General features: G+C 44.4%; 1 non-coding gene across 1 annotated transcript; it reads left to right on the forward strand.

Moving 5' to 3' along the window:
- Positions 1 to 22,946: 22,946 nt before the first annotated feature.
- LOC119935256 lies at positions 22,947 to 23,084 on the forward strand. Its single transcript, XR_005453142.1, has one exon. It is a non-coding gene; the product is annotated as a small nucleolar RNA SNORA7 (small nucleolar RNA).
- The last annotated feature ends 2,452 nt before the right edge of the window (positions 23,085 to 25,536 follow it).

Below are 25,536 nucleotides of genomic sequence, written 5' to 3' on the forward strand. Positions count from 1 at the left end.
CAGTCAAGGCTCACAATCTAATCAGAAAGCAGTGTGGCCTAGTGGATAGAGCACAGGACTGGCAGTCAGTGGACTTGGGTTCTGATCCCAGCTCCACCACTTGTCTGCTGGGTGATCTTGGGCAAGTTACTTAACTTTTCTGTGCTTCAGTTTCCTCACCTGTAAAATGGGGACTAAATCCTACTCCCTCCTGCTTAGAGTGTGAGCCCCTCAATCAGGGACTATGTCCAACCCACTTGTCTTGTATCTACCCCAGTACTCAGGGCAGTGCTTGGCACATAGTCAACACCTAATAAATGCCATTAAAAATAGGTGGGGAGAGCAGGTATCTTATAATAATAGTAATTGTGGTATTTGTTAAGTGCTTACTATTCATTCCTTCTATCATATTTCTTAATCACTTACTGTGTGAAGAGCACTGTACTAAGCACTTGTGAAAGTACACTACAACAATAAAGAGTGACAATCCCTACCCACAGTAAGCTCACAACCCAGAGGGAGGTGAGGAGGAGTATGCTAGGCACTGTACTAAGTGCTGGGGTGGATACAAGAAAATCAGGTTGGACACAGTCCCTATCCCATGTGGGGTTCACAGTTGCAATCCCCATTTTACAGATGAGGTAACTGAGGCCCAGAGAAGTGAAGTGACTTGCCCAAGGTCACACAGCAGACAAGTGATGGAACCAGGATTAAAACCCAGGTTCTGCACCATGCTGCTTCTTATCTTTTCTTATTGAAAGATGAGGACACTGAGGTAGAGAGAGGTTAATGGACTAAGGTCACCCAGCAGGCCCATGGCTGAACTGGGAATAGACCCTGGGCTTCCTGCTTCCTAGTCCTGTGCCCTTTCTGACAGACCACACTGCCACTAGGCTGACTTTTTGTATGAAGAGATGATAGGAAGAATCACAGATACCTCAAGTTTGGGGAGACCTGAAGAGGTCAGCTGCTCTATTGCTCTTCCTCTGAGCAGGACCCCAACTAAGCCTGCTAAAACCAATGTTGTCTGATGTTTTATAGGACCTGGGACTTGGGACATCTACTTTAATAAGGACTTAGTTTCTTCAAAGTAATGATCTGCCAGGTTGACCTCTAGAGTTCAGCTAGGAAGCATTAAGAAGGGTGCAAGCTGAGACGGAACAACTATAGAGCGAAAGTGTCTGATCATCAGTCCAAAGTGGAAGAACTTCAATCTTTCCTGTCACTTCATCATGTCCGTCCTCCTCCTCCTCCCTTCCTTCTTCTCTTCCTCCTCCTTCTCCTCCTCCCCCTTATCAGTCATATTTATTGAGTCCTTACTAGGTACAGAGCACTGTACTAAGCACTTGGGAGAGTTCAATGCAACAGAATTAGCAGACATGTTCCTTGCCCATAGTGAGCTTATGGTCCTCCTGCTCCTCCTCCTCACCCTTCTCCTCCCCTTGTCTCTTCTCCAGCCTCATTTTGGCCATATCATCTGGTCATCTGTGAACAAACCCTCCCCACTCATCCATCCCTCTTCCCTTCTTGTCTTCTCCTGCCCCATTAAATCAATCAGGGTCAGAACAGAGGGAAGGGAAACAAAATTGTCTTGGGTCAAATGAGGGAAGAATCCAGAAAATAACTCAGCAGCTACTGACTTGGGGACTAAATCAAAAAATGATTGTGCTGTCTGGCTTAGAAGGATCACCACGAATTCCCTTCCCACCAAACAGTCTTTGTTCGGCCTGGTCAAGAATGATGGCCTCGTTTTGGCTGCATCACCTGGTCATCTGTGACCCGACCTGCCTTTGTCGAGTTATTTAAGTACAAATAAATCTGCCGCTTCCCACTCCATAATTCCAATTTCATTCATTCCTTAACAGATAATAATTTAAAGAACTCGGCATTGCTTGCAATTAAGCATGGAGAAGATAGATCAGGCCCATAATTTATGTCTGCAGAAGGTTGGGCTGGATTTGTAATTAATGTTTGCTCCTTTTAATGAAAGACTCCAAAGGTCTGCACTTCTGTCATTCATGGAGGCAATTTTTCAATTGATTAGTAAAATAATACTTGAAAAGTAAATGCTCCTGCCTCTGCACTGAAATGTCTTCATCAACTGGACACGATGGTTGCCGCCCTAAAAAAAATACCACTCCAATACAGTGGAGACTGGAGCTTTGTTCTCCATCAGAATTCAGAGCTCCCAGGAAGGAGGAAAGATAACACAGTAATTAAACCTGCACCAGGATCTTAAACGAGCTCTCATCTGCTTAATCCCTGGGTGGCTCCTAGTTTAGCTAAATGGCTTGCAAGTCCCAGGCTTCCCTTGTGCATTCCAGAAAAGCGTCAGCCACAGAGACCATGAATCGCAATGAGATGGGATGACAGTTGGCCCTGCCCTTGGGGCTTCTGGGCATTTATGTCCTGAATCCCTTTGCTCCTGGGGTTGGGAGGTTGTTGCTTGACCCTTACAAAGAAGCTCACCAAAAAGAGATATCTGGGAGGGCTTCCAGGAGGCTGGGTCAGAGGAGAAACTCAAGAGATGAGGATACACTTGGTTCTGAATTTCACCAGAGTTTTGAAGGGTGGGGGCCAAAGTCTTAGGTCATACTAATCATAACTGTGCTATTTGTTAAGTGTTTATTATGTGTTAAGTACTGTGCTAAATATTAATTACAAGATAACAGTGTCCTGCACATAGTAAGTGCTCAATAAATACCACTGATTGATTGAATGATTCAGGTCACACATGGGGCTCACAGTCTAAGTAGGAGGGAGAACAGTTATTGGATCCCAATTTTGCAGGTGAGGGAACTGAGGCAAAGAGAAGTTTAGTGGTTTGCCCAAGGTCACACAGCAGACAAGTGGCAGAGCTGGGATTAGAACATGGTCCTCTGATGCCCAGCCCATACTCTTACCACTTAGGTAACCCTGGTTCTTATGAACCTGTCTCTCCAGGGCATCTGAAAAGAAAAAATTGAGCCGTTATTTTGGAGGAATCAATGGAGTCAATCACTTTGGAAAAATTCAGTCAAAAAAATCAATCAATCAAGAGCATTAATTAAATGACTCCTGTGTGCAGAACACTCTACTAAGGGCTTGGGGAGTGCAATAGAAATAAATGGTCCAGTCCTTTCCCTCAAGGAGCTTACTGTCTAATGAGGGGAACATATAGCCATGAAGTATTTAAAGACAGCAGCAGCAGGAGAAAGATCAACACTACAACTGTTGATAGCAAGAGGATGAAAGAATAAATTTATGGGTAAATAAATCCTCCCCAGGCTGGGTTTACTGTTTGAATTACCTAGAGAATTATCTTAATTCTGCATTTGTTTTGGTCTGTGTAAAGCCAACCAACGAGGAAACTGATGTACAGAGAGGTTTAATGACTCATTCAAGGTCACACAGCAGTGCTGTGGCAGAATGGGAAGAATGGGAATTTGAACACAAGTCTCTGCTCTCCTAATCCCACTCCCTTTCCTAGCAAAAGGGTTCCAAATACCCAGGGAATAACCTACTGCTGTTAACAGGAGGTTACACTGCAAGGAATGACCTGTTGTTTATTGGCTTCAGGACTTCTTTAGAAGCCCCTTTCCAAATGATGGAGTCCAAAGTGAGGGGACCACCAAAGAAGAAAGCACCCAGAGGGAAGCAGCATGATAAGCAAAAAACCATGGGTTTGGGAATCAAAGGACCAGGGTTCCAATCCCGGCTCCACTACTTGTCTGCTGTGTGACCTTGGGCAAGTCACTTCACTTCTCTATGCCTCTGTTTCCTCACCTGCAAGACAGAGTTTCAATCCTATTCCCTCCAATTTAGATGGAGAGCCCGATGTCAGACAGGGACTCATTCATTCACTCATTCAGTTGTATTTATTGAGCGCTTACTGTGTGCAGAGCACTGTACTAAGCACTTGGGGAGTACAAGTTGGCAACATATAGAGACGGTCCCTACCCAACAGTGGGCTCACAGTCTAGAAGGGACTCTGTCCAACCTGATTATCTTGTATCTACCCCCAGCACTTAACATGTAGTAAGTGCTTAACAAGTACAAAAAAAATTTGAGACTTGCTGGAATATCAGTTCCACATAGCCAGTCCAGCCTAGCCATCTCAGATGCCTCCCAGCAACTAAAGGGCAACTCTGTCCCACAGACATCAGGAATGTTATCCCGTCCCATCTGAAATGGGAGCCAGTTGGAGGAAGGGCTTGGGGACCGCGATCTTGCCTGGATCAACAGGACTGGAACTTTGCCCATCTAAGCCAAAACTATCCAAAATGACTTTCCCTCTCTCTCAGCCTGAAGGGAATTCCAGGAAAAGATGGACTTGCAGAGATGATTTGTGTAGCCAGACCTTTCTCTCCTCCCCATCTCCTGAATCCAGCCAATCCTTCTCACCCTCTTTCATGGGATGGAAGGATTTACCTATATATTTTTTAACTTTTTTCTAGTCAAAACAATGAGAAACACCCATGAAAAATAACTAGATTCCTCTTTTTCAATCTCTGCCTTAAAATTCCCTTGAAGGGTGGAAATGCTTGATTTTTCCAATGAATATAATTACAGAATCCTCTAGTTAGAATAACATTCTTCTTTTGTGAGGTTAGAACTCCCCTCTCTTTCAGTATCCGGAGTAAAAAAGGTACTTTATTCCCCGGGAAGTGGAATTCATCTCCAATGCCAGTGGCGATTTCCTTTGGTTAATGTTGAAACTGAGAGAATTTGCTCCTCCATGATTTCCTCACTGTTTCTGAATGGCTGAACCTATTCGGAAAACGCAAAGTTAATACTTAGGGGATACCAAGAATTCCAAACTCTAGGGATGACTTTTATAATAATTATCATGGTAGGTGTGGGGAAGAATCAGAATCAGACAAGCACTGTATTAATCAGCCACTTAATAGTGTTACTTCAGAGCACTGTAATAAAGCACTTGCAAGAGTACCATACAAGAGAAGCAGCATGACCTAATGGATAGAGCATGGGCCTGGGAATGATCTTGGTTTTAATCCCAGCTCCTCCACTTGTCTGCAGTTTGACTTTAGACAAGTCACTTCACTTCTCTGTGCTTCAGTTACCTCATCTGTAAAATGGAGATTAAGACTGTGAGCCCCATGTGGGATACCGGCCGTACCCAGTCTGATTAGCTTGTATCTACCACAGTGCTTAACAATATCTTTAAGTGCTTAACAAATACCATAAAAAATAGAGTTGGTAAACACATTCCCTGCCCACAAGGAGTGCATAGCCTAGAGGTAAGGTAGAAACAAAATAATCAGATCAGTCACAGTCCCTATCCCACATGGGACTCACAGTCTAAGGGGAAGGGAGAATCCCCATTTTACAGATTAAGAAACAAAGGCACAAAGAAGCTAAATGGCTCACCCACGGTCACATAGCAAGCAAGTAGCAGAGCTGGGATTAGAACCCAGGTCCTCTGATTCCTAGAACCATGCTCTTGCTACTAGGCCTGGGTGCTTCATCTTTTCATGAAGTAAGCCCTGCAGAACCCTAACAGCCATAACTCAGATGACCATCCATCCTAATTGCAAACTCCTCTCTGCAGAATGTGGTTTAAAAATTTCCTTCTCTCACTCGTGCCCTTTGGAAGCAATTTCCCTGCAGTGCAAAAGACGTCCACTTCTGTTTAGGAAGCAGTAAGATATAGGGTATTCTGCACAACCATCACCTGTTTTCTATTTCTTCAGAAATCTCTTCTAAAAGCATAAATCAGATGGGCAGAATTCTCTCCGTTTCTTCTCTGCTACCCAGTGCCTAATGATACCAAAAAGAGTTATGAGTTAAGAAGAGCACTTAACCTTCTCTGATTGAAAAGTGCAGCACATCTCTTTCCTTTCTTTGCAATATCACTGAAGCAGTAACTGGGAGGGTGGGGGGGTAGGTTGGTGTGAACTTTAATAATGCCCAATGCACACTCTCTTCAGGAAAGAGTAGTTGTTGAAAGGACTTTGAAAAGTCCTGTCTCTGCAGCTGAAGGGAAGATGATACAGAGGTGTACAACCACACACACACACACATTATTTACTGATTTATCACACCGTTTACTTTTGTCATTTTTTGTCATTTTTTAATGGCATTTGCTAAGCACTTACTGTATGCCAGGCTGGGATAGATACAAAGTAATGAGGTTGGCCACAGTCCACATTCGGCTCACAGTCTGGATCCTCACTTTACTAATGAGGGAATTGAGGCACAGAGAAGTGAAGTTATTTGACCAAGATCACACAGCCCAGAAGTGGCAGAGCCAGATTAAAAACCAGGTCCTCTGACTCCCAGGCCTTTACTCCACTAGGCCATGCTGTTTTCATTATTTGAATCTACAGTCCCATTTTTTATTCAATATTTGGTGCTTGGTCTGGTTGTCTTCCCCATTGGACTGTAAGCACCTTGAGGGCAGGTACCATTGCCTTTTACTTTCCCAAGTGCCTTGTACAAGGCTCTGCTTGGTGTTGATGATGAGGATGATGATGATAATGATGATGAAAGGCATACCCCCTTCCCCTCGCCATTAGCTCTTAGTGACAGCTAGATTTCAGCAATGAGAGAATCCTGAGGGCTTCTCAGGGTTGTGGGGGAGATATCAAGTCTAGTCCGTGATTCCAGGAGGGAAATGCAGGCTGTGGGAACTGAGTAAGAGAAAGGGAAGAATTCATTCATTCAGTCATAGTTATTGAGCACTTACTGTGTGCAGAGCACTGTACTAAGTGCTTGGGAGATTACAATACAAGAGTAAACAGGCACATTCCCAGCCCACAATGAGCTAACAGTCTAGAGGCAGGGGAGACAGACAATATAAACCAATAAATTTCAGATATGTACATGAGTATTATGGGGCTGGGAGGAGGGAAGAACAAAGGGGGCAAATCAGGGTGACACAGAAAGGAGTGGAAGAAGAGGAAAGGGGGTTTTAGTCAGGAAAAGCCTTTTGGAGATGTGCCTTTAGTAAGGCTTTCAAGGAGGGGAGAGTAATTGTCTTTCGGATTTGAGGACAGAGGGAATTCCAGGACAAAGGCAAGATGTGGGCAAAAGGTCAGCAGCAAGTTAGACCAGACTGAGGCACGATGAAAAGATTAGCATGAGAGGAGCAAAGTATGCAGGCTGGGCTATAGTAGGAGATTAGCAAAGTGAGGTGGGAGGGGGCAAGGTGATTGACTGCTTTGAAGTCAGTGGTGAGGAGTTTTTGTTTGATGCAGAAGTGGATGGGCAACCACCAGAGTTTTTTGAGGAGTGGGGAAACATGTCCTGAACGTTTCTGTAGAAGAATGATCTGGGCAGCAGAGTGAAATATGGACTGGAGTGGGGAGAGACAGGAGACTGGGGCATCCGCAAGCAGGCTGCTGCAGTAATCCAGGTGGGTTAGGATGACTGATTGTACTAAAAACGTGGTAGCAGTTTGGATGGAGAGGAAAGGGCAGATTTTAGCGATGTTGTGAAGGTGGGACTGACAGAATTTAGTGATGGATTGTATATGTGGGTTGAATGAAAGGGAGGAGTCAAGGATAAGGCCCAGGTTACTGGCTTGTGAGACAGGAAGTATGGTGATGCTGTCTACTGTGATGGGAAAGTCATGGGGCGGACAGGGTTTGGGTGGGAAGATAAGGAGTTCTGTTCTGGGCATGTTAAGCTTGAGGTGACAGGGAGACATCCAAGTAGAAATGTCTTGAAAGCAGGAGGAAATATGCAAGGGAAGTATGGGTGTTCCTGAGAAATGGCATGGCCTACTGGGAAGAGCTAGGGACTGGGAGTCAGAGGACCTGGGTTCTGATGGTGGCTTTGCTACTTGCCTGCTGTGTGACCTTGGGCAAGCCACTTCATGTCTCTTTTCCTCAGTGACCTCATCTGTAAAATGGGGATTAAGACTGTGAACCCTATGTGGGACAGGGACTGTGTCCCTCTGGATTGTATGTATTCGTGTACTTGGTAGAGTACCTGGCTCATAGTAAGAGCTTAACAAATATCATGAAAAAAATAAATATCACAATTATTATTAGTAGTATTAGGTCTTCCAACAAACACAATTATTTTTGTTACTGTGTGACAAAGATTGTACTAAGTACTGGGGTAGATACAGGTTAATCAGGTCAGAAACAGTCACTCTCTCACACAGGGTTCATAACTTGGAAAAAGTCCGAGTGATATGCTCTGGGAATCCAGAACACCTGGTGAAATGTGGCCACTCCCACGATGCTTTACCTTAAACTCCTGCCCCTAGCTTCTCCATGTTTAGTTGTCTGTCTCCCCCTTCTAGACTGTGAGCCCGTTGTTGGGTAGGGACCATCTCGATATGTTGCCAACTTGTACTTCCCAAGTGCTTAGTATAGTGCTCTGCACACAGAAAGTACTCAATAAATACAGTTGAATGAATGAATTTATATTTCTTCCTCTATGGCACTTCTAAGGACTCACTCCCTCAGGATTCTCTCATTGCTGAAATCTAGCTGTCACTAAGAGCTAGTGGCGAGGGGAAGGGGGTATGCCTTTCATCATCATTATCATCATCATCCTCCTCATCAACAAGCAGAGCCCTGTACAAGGCACTTGGGAAAGTAAAAGGCAATGGTATCTGCCCTCAAGGTGCTTACAGCCCAATGGGGAAGACAATCAGACTCTTGCCCTATGCCATCCTTGGGTGACTTCTGTTGGGTAAGCCCCTACCCCTTCTTCCTCCAGTTCCCTTGGCCTTGTGTCTTCCACGTAAGTATGCCCTTGTCGGTACCCAACAGAGAGAAAGCCACCTAGGATATGTTCCTATGCAAGGGAAAGGGTCACCTCAGACCACTTTCATTTCTCACTCCATTCTCTCCCAAACAGAGTGGCTTCATTCTAGCAGGGGCAAAATGGAGCGCCATGTGACTCTGGTTTCTAACCAGTGTGACAGAGACCCAGCCAACCAGGGAAGCTGTTCTCCTCTGAGCCATCCTTTCCCACTCCTGTTTCTTTGATGCCTGAAAAATCCAGCAAATAGAAGTTTTTTCACCTTCTTACTCTCGTCTTTCACTTCTTCTCCCTCTCTTTCTCTTCCTCTCTCTCTCGCTTTCTCTATCCCTCTCTCTCCATCACTCTATTCTCTTTTTTCCACCATCTCTCTGTTTCTCTTTCCCTCCCTTTCTCTGTCTCTCATTCTCTCTCCTGCCCTTTCATCTCTTTCCCTCCCTTTTTGTTTCTCTCTCTCCCTACCTCTTTCTGTTTTTCCTTCCTCCCTCTCTGTTTCTCTTTCCCTCCTTTCTCTGCTTCTTTCTCCCCATCCCTGTCTTTCTGTCTCCCTCTCCCTCTCTTCCAGCTTCTACTTTAAAAATATCTGAATCCTTCCATCTCCAGTAGGGCTGTAATACCTCAGACAATATTTAAACAGTTACATGACAATCTTGAGTTTTCCAACAAATTAACTTCCTTGAAAATACAAGGCATTCAGTCAGCTTTTGATATTCAGATTCTAACTGAAACAATATTGATTTATGATCCACCCCGTTTGTGGAGTCCCCATCCTGCCATCTGATTGGTCTCATACAATGACTTGGTGGTAGGGTTGGCTCCCTCTAGGTCTGACCTGATTGGTGTGTCCCCCAGGCAAATCTGATTGATGGGCAATGAAGTGGCCCAATCAGAGCATTTTGACCTACTTATTCATTGTGCCTCACTCTTGTCTCTCCTGCCAGTGAACCTTTGTTCACACCCTCCCTCCTTCCAGGGATTCCCTCTTCCTTCACATCTGACAAACACTACTCTCTCCAATCTCAAGGCCCTACTGAAATCACATCTCCTCCGGGAAGCTTTACCTGATCAATTTCTCATCTCTCCACCCTATTTCCCTCCCTACTCTAGGACCCATACACTTGAGTCCATACCCAGTAAGCACATAGATACTCATCCTTGACCGCGCAGCACTTATATTCAAATCTTTATATTCGGGTTCTTCCTCCTACTTGTAATTTATTTTAATGTCTCTCACCCCCACTAGATTGTTAAGCTCCTTGAGGGCAGGAATCAGGTCTTCTTACTCTACTGAATTCTCCCAAGAGCATAGTACAAGAGCTCTGCATGGAGTAAGCATTGTTTTGTTTTATTACATTTGACCGCGCAGCACTTATATTCAAATCTTTATATTCGGGTTCTTCCTCCTACTTGTTATTTATTTTAATGTCTGTCACCCCCACTAGATTGTTAAGCTCCTTGAGGGCAGGAATCAGGTCTTCTTACTCTACTGAATTCTCCCAAGAGCATAGTACAAGAGCTCTGCACGGAGTAAGCACTCAATAAATTCTATTGATTGTTGGGGATAGAGTTAGTACAAAGTCCAACTTCACCTTTGATCTCCTTGTCTCAGTTTTGTTGATGGTGAAATGGAGCCATCAGTGCACAAAAGACAGAAGGACTCATGAGTTCTTATTTCTGCAGCTTGCTGAAGATGGAAAGCATGAAATGCTTTCATTAGAGTTGGGTAAATAACCCCAGGTCCCAGATTTCCGCTGAGGGTGATGTCACAAGAATTATTCTGGCCCAGAAATGAGCCACTGGGTCAGTTATCACTAAAGAAAATAAATTATCCTATCTTCTAGGAAGAAAGCACCAAAAGGAACAGTCAACATTTCAGAAAATAGGCAATACATGCCGCTCTCCAGGTTAATCTCTGCTGGACTGTGTGTGTGTTTGTGTGTGTGTGTGCATGTGTATGTAAGCTTCCTCTCCCTCCCACCTCATCGTTTCCCAGGCTGCAACTTTTCCCTATGACGTTTTCTCCCCTTGAAATCCAATTTTCTAGTTATAGTGGTGCTTATTAAAAGCTTGACTGTAAAGTCTGTTTATCTGAAGATCTATTTTTATCATAACTGTTGGTAATGGTTAAATCTCAACAACTTAAACACTTCACGCAAAATAATGTATTTTCAATAAATTGAAATATTAACCAATCATATGTAATGGTTCATTTCTAACAAATGGATTGCTAGAAGTCCTTGGGGCTTCATATAAATTGAAAACTGTATTGACTGACCTGCCCACACTCAAATTACATTGCATTTGGATCAAAAAGCATAGAAAAAGTTCTCATTATAGTTCCCTGACATTAATTTGAGCATTTTTATATGTGTGTCCCATTAAGTTCTTTAAGTGCTTTTTGATAATTGTGCTTTGTAGTTTTTACAGCCCTTCAGCCTATTCCCAGTTCAATTTCCTCTTTTATCCGATGTTTGAAATATTGATTTCTGACAGATAAAAGCAAACCTTATAATCTCAGCAGCACGCAGTAAGTGAGTAGTACAAGGCTGTAGAATCCATTGGGGACTGGTCAGATTTGAAACTGTCTTTGTTTTATTACATTTCGTCAACAGAATTTACTTACTGCTTGCTGATATTTATGTAAAAAGCCAGGCCCCTGATAATGTGGCAATATTGCCAATTTCTGGGGTACTTTTGCATTTAGTAAGAGAAAAGAAACTCCCTTGGTGGTTGATGATTGTAGCTGCTTAAACTGCTGTCAACTGGCTGGAAGTAACAGTGATTTATCTTCCTCAGATTGTGCAGTGTAGCGTCCGTGAACTTTCAGAGTTTGCATTAAAAACTGACAGGACATCAGAATTCCCGTGACTTCCAAACCAGGGCTTTCAGGCCCTGATACTTTTGGGTGGGGCCTGCTTGGAGACTCGGAAGGAGTTCCTGCCTTCTACTAAGCATGCTACAAAACAACCTCAGTCGATCTCTTAAAGTCCAAGTGGGAACAGCACCGACTTGGTAGGGCTTTGCTCGGAGGAGGAGGAGGAGGAGGAGGATTAGAAGTAGGAGGCACAGAGAAGGAAGAGGAGGAGGAAGAGGATGAGGAGGATGAGTAGAAAAAGAAAGAGGAGGAGGCACAGAGGAGGAGGAGGTGCAGAGGAGGAGGAAGATGAGAAGAAGTGGTCAGAGGATGGTCCATAAGAGATAAACAATCCTTTGTCCATAGAAGGAAGCTTGAGATGGGTTGGAAGCTGGTTGCTAAATTGTAATCTCCTTGAGGGCAAGAATTATATCCACTCTCTCTATTGTACTCTCCCAAGTGCTTAGTCCAGTGCCTAGCACCAGTAGGTGCTCAATAAATACCACTGACTGATTGTTTGGTCAAGGGCTGCCCTCACCATAGGCCCTTTCCTTCCCTTTCCCATCCCTCCTGAGGGTGCAGATCCCACGGTCTTTCCTCTCCCAGGCCTATTGTCATGAACAGTGGTTGACTCTGGGAGTGAGAACACCTTCCTTTTCTGGAGGGGAAATGGCCCTTTGCAAATTTAAAATTTTAGACACCCCTTGATAGGGAGAACAAGGTCAGTTTGGCAGAGGAGCTAAAGGGAGAGGTTGAGGAAAGGAGGGGGATCTAGATGCCAAAGGGATGAATAAAGGAAGCAAATCAGTGCGATGCAGAAGGGAATGGAAGAAAATGACAAGAGGGCTCAGTTAAGGAAGGATTCTTGAAGGAGATGTGCCTCTAATATGGCTTTGAAGTGGGGGAGAATATGGTTCAGGCCAGTCAACTAGAATTTAACAGCTGAACCTGGGCACAGATACAAAACAGGCCAGTTATCCTCCTCCCTTGTTGGCAAATACACACCCATTGGGATTGATTCCACTCTTGAGTCAGAGTATGGAGTTCCCTCTAGACTGTAAGCTCCTCGTGGGCAGGGAATGCATCTACCACTAGGCCAACTGGTTTCTCACACTTGGGAAAGTGCAACAGAAGAAGACATGTTTTCTGCCCTCAAGGCACTGACATTCTAAAGTAATGTACAAATATTTATAGAGTGGTCCAAGTCAATACTTAAATATGCATGTTTACGCAAAGGCTGAGGATAAGTATAAGTAAGGGCTAGAATTGGCTATTGGGTTGCTATGACTGGTGGTGTTGGAAGTTGCCCCCAGTGGTCTTCCTACAGGAATGCCCAACACATACCTTTCATTTGTTAATGGATTTATGGCTACTCCCATTTTCTGTTTGGGCTCTGTGAGGTTGGAGTAGCCAAGGAATGTCCACTTGGAAGTGATTTTGAAAGGCCAGGGTTTCCAACTCCCACCCTCGAGACAGGCCACAGGCTGGTGATTATTTTTCCTGCTTTCAAAGACCTGCAGAAACCCAACATCTGTCACCTCCGTCAGTCAGGCACCCCACTGTTTCCAGAAATGGCAAACCACTTTTTGAAGAGGTTCCTTGAAAGTTAAAGATTTGCCACAAAGACTTCCTCAAGCCCCCAAAGCCTACTGGAAAATCAGGCTTTGTAAGGAGAGGGGATTTTTTTTTTTCTTTAAATCGTATTTATTAAGCGCTATGTGCCAGGCACCATCCTAAGTGCTGAGGTACAAATTCGCTGATCAAGCTGACAATCCCTGTCTCGCATGGGGCTCACAGCCTTAATCCCCATATTAGAGATGGGGGAACCGAGGCATAGAGAAGTAAAGTCACTTGCCCTAGGTCACCCAGCAGACAAGTGGAGGAGCCGGGTCCTTCTGACTCCCAGGCCACTGTTCTATCTATCCACTAGGCCATGCTTCTTCTTAGATCTGTGGTCACCAAGGTGGTGGGGAAGCAGAAGTGGCATTGGCTGAATGGGGAATTTCAGCTACTCAGGAGTGAGATAATTGGTTGTCCTGTATAAGAAAACATATATTCAACATACGTAAGTGACAGCATCAACAAAAGGATTCTTCAGAGAATTGTACTGTAACTGAAGCCAGACATGGTTGGAATTTCAAAGGAAATTACAAGCATTTTCCATATTGGATTGGTTATTTACAATTCATTAACAAAATTAACGGTGAGGCAGGATTCATCTTCTAATACATGGCAACCTCTATGAAGAGTAGAGGTGGTCCTGACAAGCCTATTTCTCTTAAAATAGCAACCGTACCATACTTCGTTCATAACCAGCTGGGCTTCTCTGATGGCTAGGTTAACTTTGAAGAATTTGAACAATAATTATTCCCATCACTCAATCCCACTGTATGGGGAGAAATCATTTTTGTGTTTTGTTTTTCGGATTAGGGGGTTGGGCCAGGTTGAATGTCAGTTTCCACATGACACTTTTTCTCTGGGAAGTGAGACACTGTAGTCTACTCTCTCGAGTGCTTAGTACAGTGCTCTGCACAGAGTAAATGCTCAAGAAATGCCAGTGATTGATTGCTGCAGGAAAAACGTGAGCTTGTAAGTGAAGAGATTGGGGTTCTTATCCCAGCTCTGCCACTGGCCTGCTGTGTGACTTTGTGCAGGTTACTTAACCTCTCTAGGCCTCAGTTTCCTGGTTTGTAAAATGGGAATAAGATACCTGCTTTCCCTCCCTCCTTCCCTACTAGGCTCTAAGCCCTGCATATGACAGGGTCTGTCTGGTCTGATTGTCTTATGCCTACCCCAGGTACTTGGCACACAATAAGCACTTAAGGAATACTGTTAATACATGTCAGTAATGAATGTTCACTCCCAGTCCCAGCCTATTCTGTTAATAAATCTATGTGTCTCTCAACTATTTCCCTGTCAACTCTGCAAAATGGTAGATACTGACAGCGACTCCTGAGAGGAATTACCAATGCATAAATTCTGTTCTGGGAAACTGGAAACTCCATCTTCAGGCTCCTGGCCCTGGCAGGGTCACCTTCCAACCCAAACTAGTTGGATCATTGACTCCAGGACCTGGTGGTGGCCTCAAGAGGTCATCTGATTCAGGCCCCTGTCTTCGGGCAGGTAAATACCTAATGTTTATCCATTACAATTTTTCCCCAGTCACCTAGGCAAATGCCATAGATGGCAACAGAATGCCAATTTTTCATTGCAAGTGTGGGGGCAAAAAGGGGACAGAGACTTTAGGAGTGATGGGGTTGACGGGAATAGCCTTCAAAGAGTTCATAGGCCAGAAAACCACCCTTCATGAATGTCACTGGAGACTTGGGGGCTGGTTGAGAACTCTCAGGCCTTGTCAGAGGGAGGGTGAGGGTCCACCTTAAAAAGCTGAGAGAGAAATCTCTCTTCTCCATGCTTCCTTGGAATTGGACCCTGTGGATGGAAACATCATTTTAAGATTTTGCTACTAAGAAAAAATGGCAACACTCTCCCTGCCTCTCTGGCTATGTCTCTCAGTCTTTTCCTGTCCATCCATCTGCCCCTCTGAACTCTCTCTGCCCGGTGTGCGTCTGCCGATTTCTGCAGTCTGGTGGAGAGGTGGGAAGTGAGATTATAATGCCGGCACTCAATCAGTAGTATTTAATGAGCACTTATTCATTCATTCATTCATTCATTCAATTGGATTTATTGAGCGCTTACTGTGTGCAGAGCACTGGACTAAGTGCTTGGGAAGTACAAGTCGGCAACATATAGAGATGGTCCCTACCCAACAACGGGCTCACAGTCTAGAAGGGGGAGACAAACAACAAAACGAAACAAGTAGACAGGTGTGAATACCATCAGAATAAGTAGAATTATAGCTATATACATATCATTAATAAAATTAATAGAATAGTAAATTTGTACAAGTAAAATAAATAGAGCAATAAATCTGTAAAAACATATATACAGGTGCTGTGGGGAGGGGAAGGAGGTAGGGCGGGGGAGTGGGGAGGAGGAAAGGAAAAAGGGTGCTCAGTCTGGGAAGGCCTCTTGAAGGAGGTGAGCTCTCAGTAGGGCTTACTGTGTACAGAGCACTGTACTAAGTGGTTGGGAGAGTACAGTGAAAAGAAGTTGGTAGACATCTTCTGAAACTTCAAGTACTGGATCATCAAGGGGACATTGTGTCCCTTCCTTAGCTCCGTCTTTCTCAGAGTCTCCATTTCCTCAGCCTGTCCCATATATTTGTGATATTAATCAGTAAATACTCTTGAATGGAGTGAATGTTAGGCATATGATATGTGCAAAGCCCTGGGCTAAGCCTTGGGTAGATGCATGATAATCATAGTCAACTATAACAATCTGAGAGCAAGGGTGAGCAGGTTAAAGATGAGGAAACTTTTTAGACTGTGAGCCCACTGTTGGGTAGGGACTGTCTCTATATGTTACCAACTTGTACTTCCCAAGCGCTTAGTACAGTAAGCACACAGTATTGCACACAGTAAGCGCTCAATAAATACGATTGATGATGATGAAACTGAGGTACAGAGATATTAAGCAACATGCCCAAGGTCATTCAGAAGAACAATGGCAGAGCTGGGGCTAAACACTAGGCCTTTGGCTTTTTGGCCCATACTCTTTCCATTAGGTCACTTTGGTTTCTTCCTGTCCATTGGGATGGGCCATTACCCAGTGACTTCCAAGATGAAGGAAAGTGGTTTTTTTTGTTTGTTTCTGTTTTTTTTTAAATAGAATTTGTTAAGCTCTTACTTTGTGCCAGACACTGTACTAAATGCTGGGGTAGATACAGGGTAGTCATGTACACAAACCCCGTCCTACATGGGGCACTCATTCTCTAAGTAGGAGGGAATAGGATTTAATCCCTATTTTACAGATGAGGTAACTGAAGCACAGAAAAGCCATCTGATTGGCCCAAGGTCACACAGCAGACAAGTGGCAGGGCTGAGATTAGAACCCAAGTCCTCTAACTCCTAGGACCATGCGCTTTCCACTAAGCCACACTGCATCTCTGTTGCAAACGGAGTCATCCTGTGGTTGTCCAATATCTTGCTAGACAGGATTGTCTCTCCTCAGTGTCAATCCCACTGTCCCAGAATGATTTGTCAGGAGAGTACAACCTTGGAACGGTATTTGGGGATACGAGCTTCATCTCTCCACCAGAACCAAGGTGGTGAAGCCAAATGCAGCAGGATCCCAAAGGGCCTAATCCATAGGAAAAACTTAGTAAATACTACATTTGCCATCATCAGGATCAGACTGAGGGACCGAAGTCTTCTGAGAAAGGTGGAGCAAATAAGTAGACCATGAGATCTGGGGACTGTTAATGTCAATCCATCAATCAAAGGTATTTATGGAGCACTTACCCTGTGTGGAGCACTGAACTAAGCCTCATCTGAGTAGGCCAGGTCCTGGTGCTTCAGATGGGACCCCTTTAGCCATTCTCTGTGGTACATCTCCACTTCCCCCAGATTCTGTTTTTAAGGGAATCATCTGGGGCCTGAACAGGTGGCTTATGGCTAGCAGTCTCTTACTGCAGTCAATAAAAAACCCTGCTTAGTCCCCGGACTAACACAGAGGTTGGTTTGGCTTCATTTCAGACATTCCAATTTCCAGCAGTTCTGACCCTTATCTGGTACTGATAGATTCCAGACTGAGCCCCCTTTTTCCTCTCCACCTCCCCAACCCCCTCGCCCTCCCTCCTTCCCCTCCCCACAGCACTTGTATAGATTTGTACAGATTTATTACTCTATTTATTTTACTTGTACATATTTACTAATCTATTTATTTTGTTAATGATGTGCACATAGCTTTAATTGCATTTATTCTGATGATTTTGACACCTGTCTACTTGTTTTATTTTGTTGTCTGTCTCCCCCTTCTAGATTGTGAGCCCGTTGTTGGGTAGGGACTGTCTCTATATGTTGCCGACTTGTACTTCCCAAGTGCTTAGTACAGTGCTCTGCACACAGTAAGTGCTCAAAAAATACAATTGAATGAATGAATAGAGCAATGGATTCTCTTGTTAGATGGATCTTTGTGTTGCCAAGGGAATCCTAGAAGGAGATCTCAGGAGTTCTTGGTTAAGTCTGTTGCCCATAAATTTTCTCGATTTCTACAGAAATTTGACCTGTAAAAATAGGAAACACCATTGACTATATCTGGAGCACATAATCCTTTTTTTTCCTCTGCAATTACTGCAATCAAGCTATTATCTACCCCACTATCAATAGCTTATGGCACTTTAGGATACAGGTTAAATATTCTTATGTCAATGGGATCTTGTATTCCGGGTTTCCATTGAAATCTAATGACTTTCATCTTCAAAGCAATCTTCTAGAGTTCTTCTGAGTATCCACCCTGCTGGCTTAATTACGGCACTTCATAGAGCGCTGAATCTAAAGATAAACACGCGGACAGTGTTTATCATAGCAAGATGGTTTTTCAGACAGAAACGTGGTTAGCGAGAACTCAGTGAGATGATTTCTCACCGTGTACTTTATGAAAGAGTCTCTTTTTAATTATGAAAATTCTCAGGGAGAAACTACTTCTTCGTCAAGAAAAGTTCATAAAAAGAAGCAAGCCTGGGTTACATAGATCTCCAGTGGAAATGAATAGATTCCTGAAACCCTAAACAATTGTGGGGGGGGGGGGGGGGGGATTTTCTCAGTAACTTAGCCCTGCCATTTGTCCAGTTCATTTTTTGTTTTTATTTTATTGGACAATTTGTTTTTCAGCTGTCCTCTGTCCAGTATGGGTTTAGCACTGGTTGCCTATAAAGCACCGGCCTGGGAGTCAGAAAGTCATGGGTTCTAATCTCTGCTCTGCCACTTGTCTACTGTGTGACCTTGGGCAAGTCGCTTCACTTCTCTGGACCTCAGTTACCTCATCTGTAAAACGGAGATTGAGACTGAGAGCCCCAAATGGGGCAGGGACTTGCTTGTATCCACCCCTAAGCTTAGTACAACGTATGGCACACAGTAAGCACTTAAGAAATACCACAATTATTATTATTTGTGTTTTATTTTTAGCAACCAGCTTCTCTTCACCTCAGCTCCTGCCGTGGAGTCCCATGGCTCAGAAGCGGTGCCCGTGTTTACTTATTTTTTCTGATCCTCAGCTTCCTCATCTGTAAAATGGGGATCAACTACCCGTTTGCCTTCCCCCTCACACTATGACCTTGAAAGAGTCAGGGATGAAGTCCAATTGAACTATCCTCTATCTACCCCAGTGCTTTGCACACAGAAAGTGCTTGGAGAAGCAGAGTGGCTCAGTGGAAAGAGCATGGGCTTTGGAGTCAGAGGTCATGGGTTCAAATCCTGACTCTGCCAACTGTCAGCTGTGTGACTTTGGGCAAGTCACTTCACTTCTCCGGGCCTCAGTTACCTCATCTGGAAAATGGGGATTGAGACTGTGAGCCCCCCTTAGGACAACCTGATCACCTTGTAACCTCCCCAGTGCTTAGAACAGTGCTTTACACATAGTAAGCACTTAATAAATGCCATTATTATTATTATTATTATTAACATCATTAATAATAATAATAATGATAATAAATATCACAATTTACAGGGATCTGGGTGAGGGACACAAAAATTACAGAGCCTGAGAGATTAGGCCTCTCCTCAGAGAAATAGTCTAGGTTTGAGTAATTTGGACATACTTGCTCAAAACAGCATGTGAATGATGATAATACTACTAATAATAATCATAGTAATAATAGTTGTGGCATTTGTTAAGCTCTTACTACATGCCAAGCACTGCAATAAACACTAGGGTAGATAAAAGATGAACAAATCAGGCACAGTCCCTGTTCCACATGAGACTCACAGTTTACTGGGGAGGAAGAAAAAGATATTTTTAGCCCCATTTTACAGATGAGGAAAAAGAGGCACAGAGAAGTTAAGTGATTTGCTCAAGGTCACACAGGAGACAAGTGATATAGCCGGAATTAGAATTTAGGTCCCCCGACTCGCAGGCCCATGCTCTTGGAACTGCACACCTGGCATAAGACGTGACATGTTTGTACATATTCAGGGTGTTCGAGGGCCATCAGTGGCCACCTGCCAACAAAGCACAATGCTTAAATTCAGGACCTGGGGCTGTAGCCAATGGGCTACTCAGGAGCAAGGAAATATACAGTGGGCAAAGCTTCAGCAGCCATGAGAATGAGTCACTGTTGCATTTTGAGCTTCTTCTCTTGAGATCCTGTGATTTCTCAACCTTTCTGGCCCTGATAATTCATTATTCCATCTTATTTGCAGAGTTCAAATATCTAGGTGCTTAAAAATACTTAAATGTGCCCAGTCGAGGCAGGCAGTATGGAAGAGAAAGAAGCCATCATTTGGCTTCCAAGTAACTTGGATTTTTTGGAAATCAAATCTCAGGGTCAAAGGACTTGGAGCCCGCAGAGCTCAGAAGTGCCCAAAGAGTTCATCTGGACTTCCAGAAAAGATCCCTGGAGGTGTCCTCTTTTGTTCTGAATGCTATTTGTTAAGCGCTTAGTCTGTACAGGCACTGGTGTAGATACAAGCTAATTGGGACAGACACAATCCCTGTCCCACATGGGGCTCACAGTCTTAATCCCCATTACACAGCAGAGGTAACTGAGGCAGAGAGAAGTTAACTGAATTGTCCAAGGTCACAAAGCAGACAAGGGATGGATCTAGCATTAAAACTTAGGTACTTCTGACTCCCAGGACAATGCTCTATCCACTAGGCCACGCTACTCTTCCCAGCTATGATCCTTCCCAGTTTTAGTTTACCCATCCCAAGAGAGGGACAAATCTTTCATCCTATAGCCATATTCCCTGACAGAGACATTATTTTACATTTTCATCTAAATCTTCCATTTCCTTCCAAATCCTCCAGGCCCTTCCTTCCTTAACTCTGATCCCTGTTTAGAGACTGAACTTTTCTATCTCCATAGGTGATTTTTATATCCCTTCTGGGCCATTTTTTAAATGGCATTTATTAAGCGCTTACTATGTGCAAAGCACTGTTCTAAGTGCTGGTGGGGGGATACAAGGTGATCAGGTGGTCCCACATGGAGCTCACAATCTTAATCCCCATTTTCCAGATGAGGCAAATGAGGCACAGACAAGTTAAGTGACTTACCCAAAGTCACACAGCTGACAAGTGGCGGAGCCGGGATTTGAACCCACGACTTCTGACTCCAAAGCCCGTGCTCTTTCTAATGAGCCATGCTGCTTCTCTGGAATCTACATATCTGACCTATTTCACCTTTCTCAACAAATCAGTATTCCCCCCACACCCCATCCCTGAAGTCTTCTCTGCCTCTGCTCTCTGAACCACCTCTGCCTTCTTTGCAGTGTGTGGCCTTCTGGCTCTCTCAGAGACCCCAAAATGCAAAAACTGAAGGCAGTGCTCATTTATTTAGGACATGTAGTTAAGTGGGATAATAGTTTCGGGCTCTTTGCACTTCCCTCCTCTCCTGATTTGTGTATGTGTTTGCGTACATCTGTGTCTGAGAACATCTGATCTTTGGATCTCGATTAAGGTAGAATCTAGCAATGTCTCTCCTTCTTTCTCCTGTCTGCTATGGAGTGAGAGGTGGTTGAAATGATCAATCAATTTGTGGCGAGGGCAGTTTATTGATTGGTTGATCTTCAGCTTTTTATCTTATTTCATCCTTTTAAGTTGGCCTTCCACAGTGGAGAGGCTGCTGTCTTCACCCCGCACCAGCCCTGTGCTTTGTGGGGAGTGGGGAGGATGAGTACCTAAGTACTTTGTCCCCTTTATCAAGTCATCATCACCCTCAGTGTCCTCACTGTTGTCCTCCTAAAAAATCCCACCTCCTCCAGCAAGTCTTCCCAGATCAACTCCCCACGTCCCAAGTTTGTATCAGATCAATGCAATAGCCATGCATCATTTGTTCTTATAATAATAATAATAATTATAATAATAATAATGGTATGTGTTAAGCACGCACTATGTGCCAAGCACTGTTCTAAGCTCTGGGGTAGATACAAGGTATTCAGGTTGTCCCACGTGGGGTTCACAGTCTTAATCCCCATTTTACAGATGAGGTAACTGAGGCACAGAGAAGTTCAGTGACTTGCCCAAAGTCACATAGCTGACAAGTAGTGGAGCTGGAATTAGAACCCATGACCTCTGGCTCCTAAGCCCGGGCTCTTTCCACTGTGGCACTGAATTTTCACCTGTTGTTTTGTTCCCGAATGGTTACCCCAGTGCCCTGCATTGAAAGGGCACTCAGTCCCTATTCCTCCCATTATAACTTCTCCCCCTCTAGACTGTAAGCTCCTTTTGGGTATAGAAAGTGTCTGCTAATTCTGTTGTGTTGTACTCTCCCAAGTACAGTTCTCTGCTCATAGTAAGCGCTCAATAAATATGATTGATTGATTGACTGGGGCCCCACAATGGGTATTGAGTGCCCTGGGCCAGACACTGTTCAAAGCTAGAAAAAGAAAAAAGAATTCTACCCCCTAATAATAATAATAACTATAGCATTTGTTAAGCACTTACTATGTGCCAGGAACTGTACTAAACCCTGGGGTAGATATAAGGTAATCAGGTAGAGAAACGTTAAAAAGGGAAGGTGGGAAACACAGCTATCAGTCCAAGGTTATTGGGCAGAACAACAGAAACACACAAACCCACCCCCTCCTTCACCTAAACAAAAATGAAAATAATCCTAAATACCCCAAATCCCCAGAACCATACCCAGTGATGCGAGGGGACAAGGCCCCTTACCAGGCCAGAATGATCATTCTCTGTTGAAGTTGTGGTTTATTTCAAATCAAAATAATTTTGTGGTAGCGGTCATCACCCCTATTGCACTTCCTTCCCTGGCTTTCTCTCTATACCTCTCCTCTTTCCCCCAACCCTCACCCAGCATTGATACACAGAATGGACCCCTTACTAGTTTCAGAAGCTAAAAAAATGGGATTTATTTTTAGCTCCTAATTTGCCAACAAGCTCAGGGAAGCGGTTTGGTTGGCTCTAAATGAAATTCTATAATTATACAAGCTCTTGGGTCACTGACCTCGGGATTGCAATATCTTGTCTCTTTTGTCCTCCCCTTTCAGCCCGCCGTCCAGTGGATAGAATCGTGTCTGTCCTCCGGTTGTCTCGAGAACGAGGCAGTATTGGAAACTGGTGAGGCGTGGCACCGTGGAGGTGTTCATCGCTGGGAATAATTTACCCATTTTCATTTTGTTTGATTTCATTAACACCTGAGTCCCGGGTTTGGGGGACATCGTTGGAAACCAGAAGTCTGCTGCCATAATCTAATGATTAGCGGATGGCTTGCTGCTTGTGTTTCCCTGCCCAGACAGGTACCTCAGGGGTTCCTGTGGGTGAGGCAGGTGGTAATAATAATAACAATAACAATAATAATAATACTTATTAAGTGACCTTCTCAGGATCACACCTGGAGAGTTTCTAGTACTCTACCAGTCTTGGCTCTGGGAGGGAGAGTCAAGCAGAGGCCTACCCATTCCATTCCTAGTTTGGGCAGTGGCTGGCAAGTGGAAGGCAATCTGCTCCAAGTCCAAACTCACCTGTGCTGGGCTGCAGTGGCATGGGAGAAAGTCGAGGGCACAGACTCAAGTTGACTGCTCAGAAGGCGGCAATGGTAAACCACTTCCTTATTTTTACCAAGAAAACTATGGATACACTATCAGAATGATTGCAGATGAAGGTGGGGTGTTCTGGAAGGGATGTGTCCATGGAGTTGCTATGGGTCAGAGATGACTCAACAACATAAGACAGGACCTATTAAGTGTTTACTATGTGCCAAGCACTGTTCTCAGCACTGGAGTAGATACAAGCTATTCAGCGTGGACACAGTCCCTGTCCCACATGGGGCTCAGTGTCTTAATCCCCATTTTACAGATGAGGTAACTGAGGCCCAGAGAAGTGAAGTGACTTGCCTAAATAGAGAAGCAGCTTGGCTCAGTGGAAAAGAGCACGGGCTTTGGAGTCAGAGGTTATGGGTTCAAATCCCAGCTCTGCCAATTGTCAGCTGTGTGACTTTGGGCAAGTCACTTGACTTCTCTGTGCCTCAGTTCCCTCATCTGTTAAATGGGGATTAAGACTGTGAGCCCCCCGTGGGACAACCTGATCACCTTGTAACATCCCCAGCGCTTAGAACTGTGCTTTGCACATAGAAAGCACTTAATAAATGCCATTATTATGATTATTATTATTATTAAATTCACTCAGCAGACATGTGGCGGAGCTGGGATTAGAACCCAGGTCCTTCTGACTCCCGGACCTGTACTTTATCCAGTAAGCTACACTGCTTCTCTAAGCTACACTGCTTCATCCCCAACATTTACGTGGGTCAGAAAAGAGAGGTGCAGGCTGACCCTCCCTGGTTACTGGGGATGCTAGATCCAACCCTGTGACACCTCCTCTTTACTCTGCACATCCCTGCACTGACCAACCAGGACCCAAACAGTCAGCTCTCTCAGACACAGCTCACTGAAAGCAGTGTGGCTGAGCAGAATGAGTCCTGGCCTGGACGTCAGAGGAACTGGGTTTTAACCCTGGCTCTGACTTCAGGCAAGTCACTTCACTTTACTTTGCAATACGTGTTCTCCACGTTAGACTGTGAGCACAATATGGAATAGGGATCGTGGCACATTGGATTGTCTTGTATCTTCCCTGGTGCTTATTACAGTGCTGGGGACATAAACAAATGTCGCTATTCTTATTATTGCTTTTGGAGAAAGAAAAAGTGCCTGCCACACAGAGAGGCAGTGTCTTAGAGCGCAGAAATCTCACATCTCCCCTCCTGATACTGACCAGGTGCAGGAGCTGCTTGCAACTGTGACTCACATTAAATAATGATTGAGATGTTTGTTAAGCACTTACTATATGCCGCATTCTGGGGTAGACATGATACAACCAGAGCAGTCACAGTTCCTGTTACACTTGGTGTTTACAGCCTCAAAGGGAGGTGGAGAAAGTATTAAACCCCCATTTTACAGATGAGGAAAATGAAACCAGAGAAGTTGACTGACTTGCCCCAGGACACACAGCAGGCAAGCCGCAGAGCAGGGATGAGAACACAGGTCTACTACCCCCACCAGTCCTGTGCTCTTCCCTCTAGGCCACAACACTCCTCCAATACCCTGAATTTTATTTAGAGCTTTTATTTTTCCACGCATTTCCACCATGACAGCACTTTGCCCTCTCGATGTGCTTGTGAGGAAGATATGAATATCCCCATTTTACAGAAGAGGAAACTGAGGTTTAAAAAGGCTATGTGACCCAACACACCAGTGGCAGAACAGGAACTAGAACCCAGGTATTACCACATTCAGACCCCATGCTCTTTCCAGTAGCGTCCCCTGCCTGAGCAGTGGGGTAAATAGTATAAATATCACTGGCCCGCTTTTCCAGGATCTGTGTCTTACAATTCCTAGGACCGTTTCTACTCAGGCACGTTATCCCAAAATACAATCACATCCCCAAAATACTATCCGGCTCTTCTGGGGAGGGGGTCTCCTGCATCCTCAAGACAGTGACAGTCACAACTCAGGCATGAAATGCAGCCCCTGATCCATTTCCTGAGAACAAGGCTCTGTTCTCCCCTCGGGATGAGGCAGCTCCCTTCTGGTCAACCACCAAGGAGGCTGGCTAGAGCCCTCCAACAAGCAGAAATGGGATGTTTATTCACTGGCCTATTTAAATTTATTTTCCAAGACACCACTTCACTCCCGAGTAATTACTCCAATGCTCAGGGAGCCCCTTTCCGTGGCTGACGGTAGGGATCTGAACCCATGATATATTAGGCTTATTATTCAGCTTAAATAAGTGGGAGAGAGGCCAGCAGGTTCCATTTTTCCCACTATGCTTAAGGAGAAAAATCTCACGTCTGGCTAGGCCTGTGTTCTTGGTCTTTCATTCTCTGCTGCAGCATTTATTACAACTGGACTAGGACCAAATAAAACTCAGGTCAGCTCAGGGGAGAACAGACAGGAAAGATTTCTCTT

The sequence above is a fragment of the Tachyglossus aculeatus genome, chromosome 11 (genome assembly GCF_015852505.1).
Source record: "Tachyglossus aculeatus isolate mTacAcu1 chromosome 11, mTacAcu1.pri, whole genome shotgun sequence".
In the NCBI taxonomy this organism is placed as follows: domain Eukaryota; kingdom Metazoa; phylum Chordata; class Mammalia; order Monotremata; family Tachyglossidae; genus Tachyglossus; species Tachyglossus aculeatus.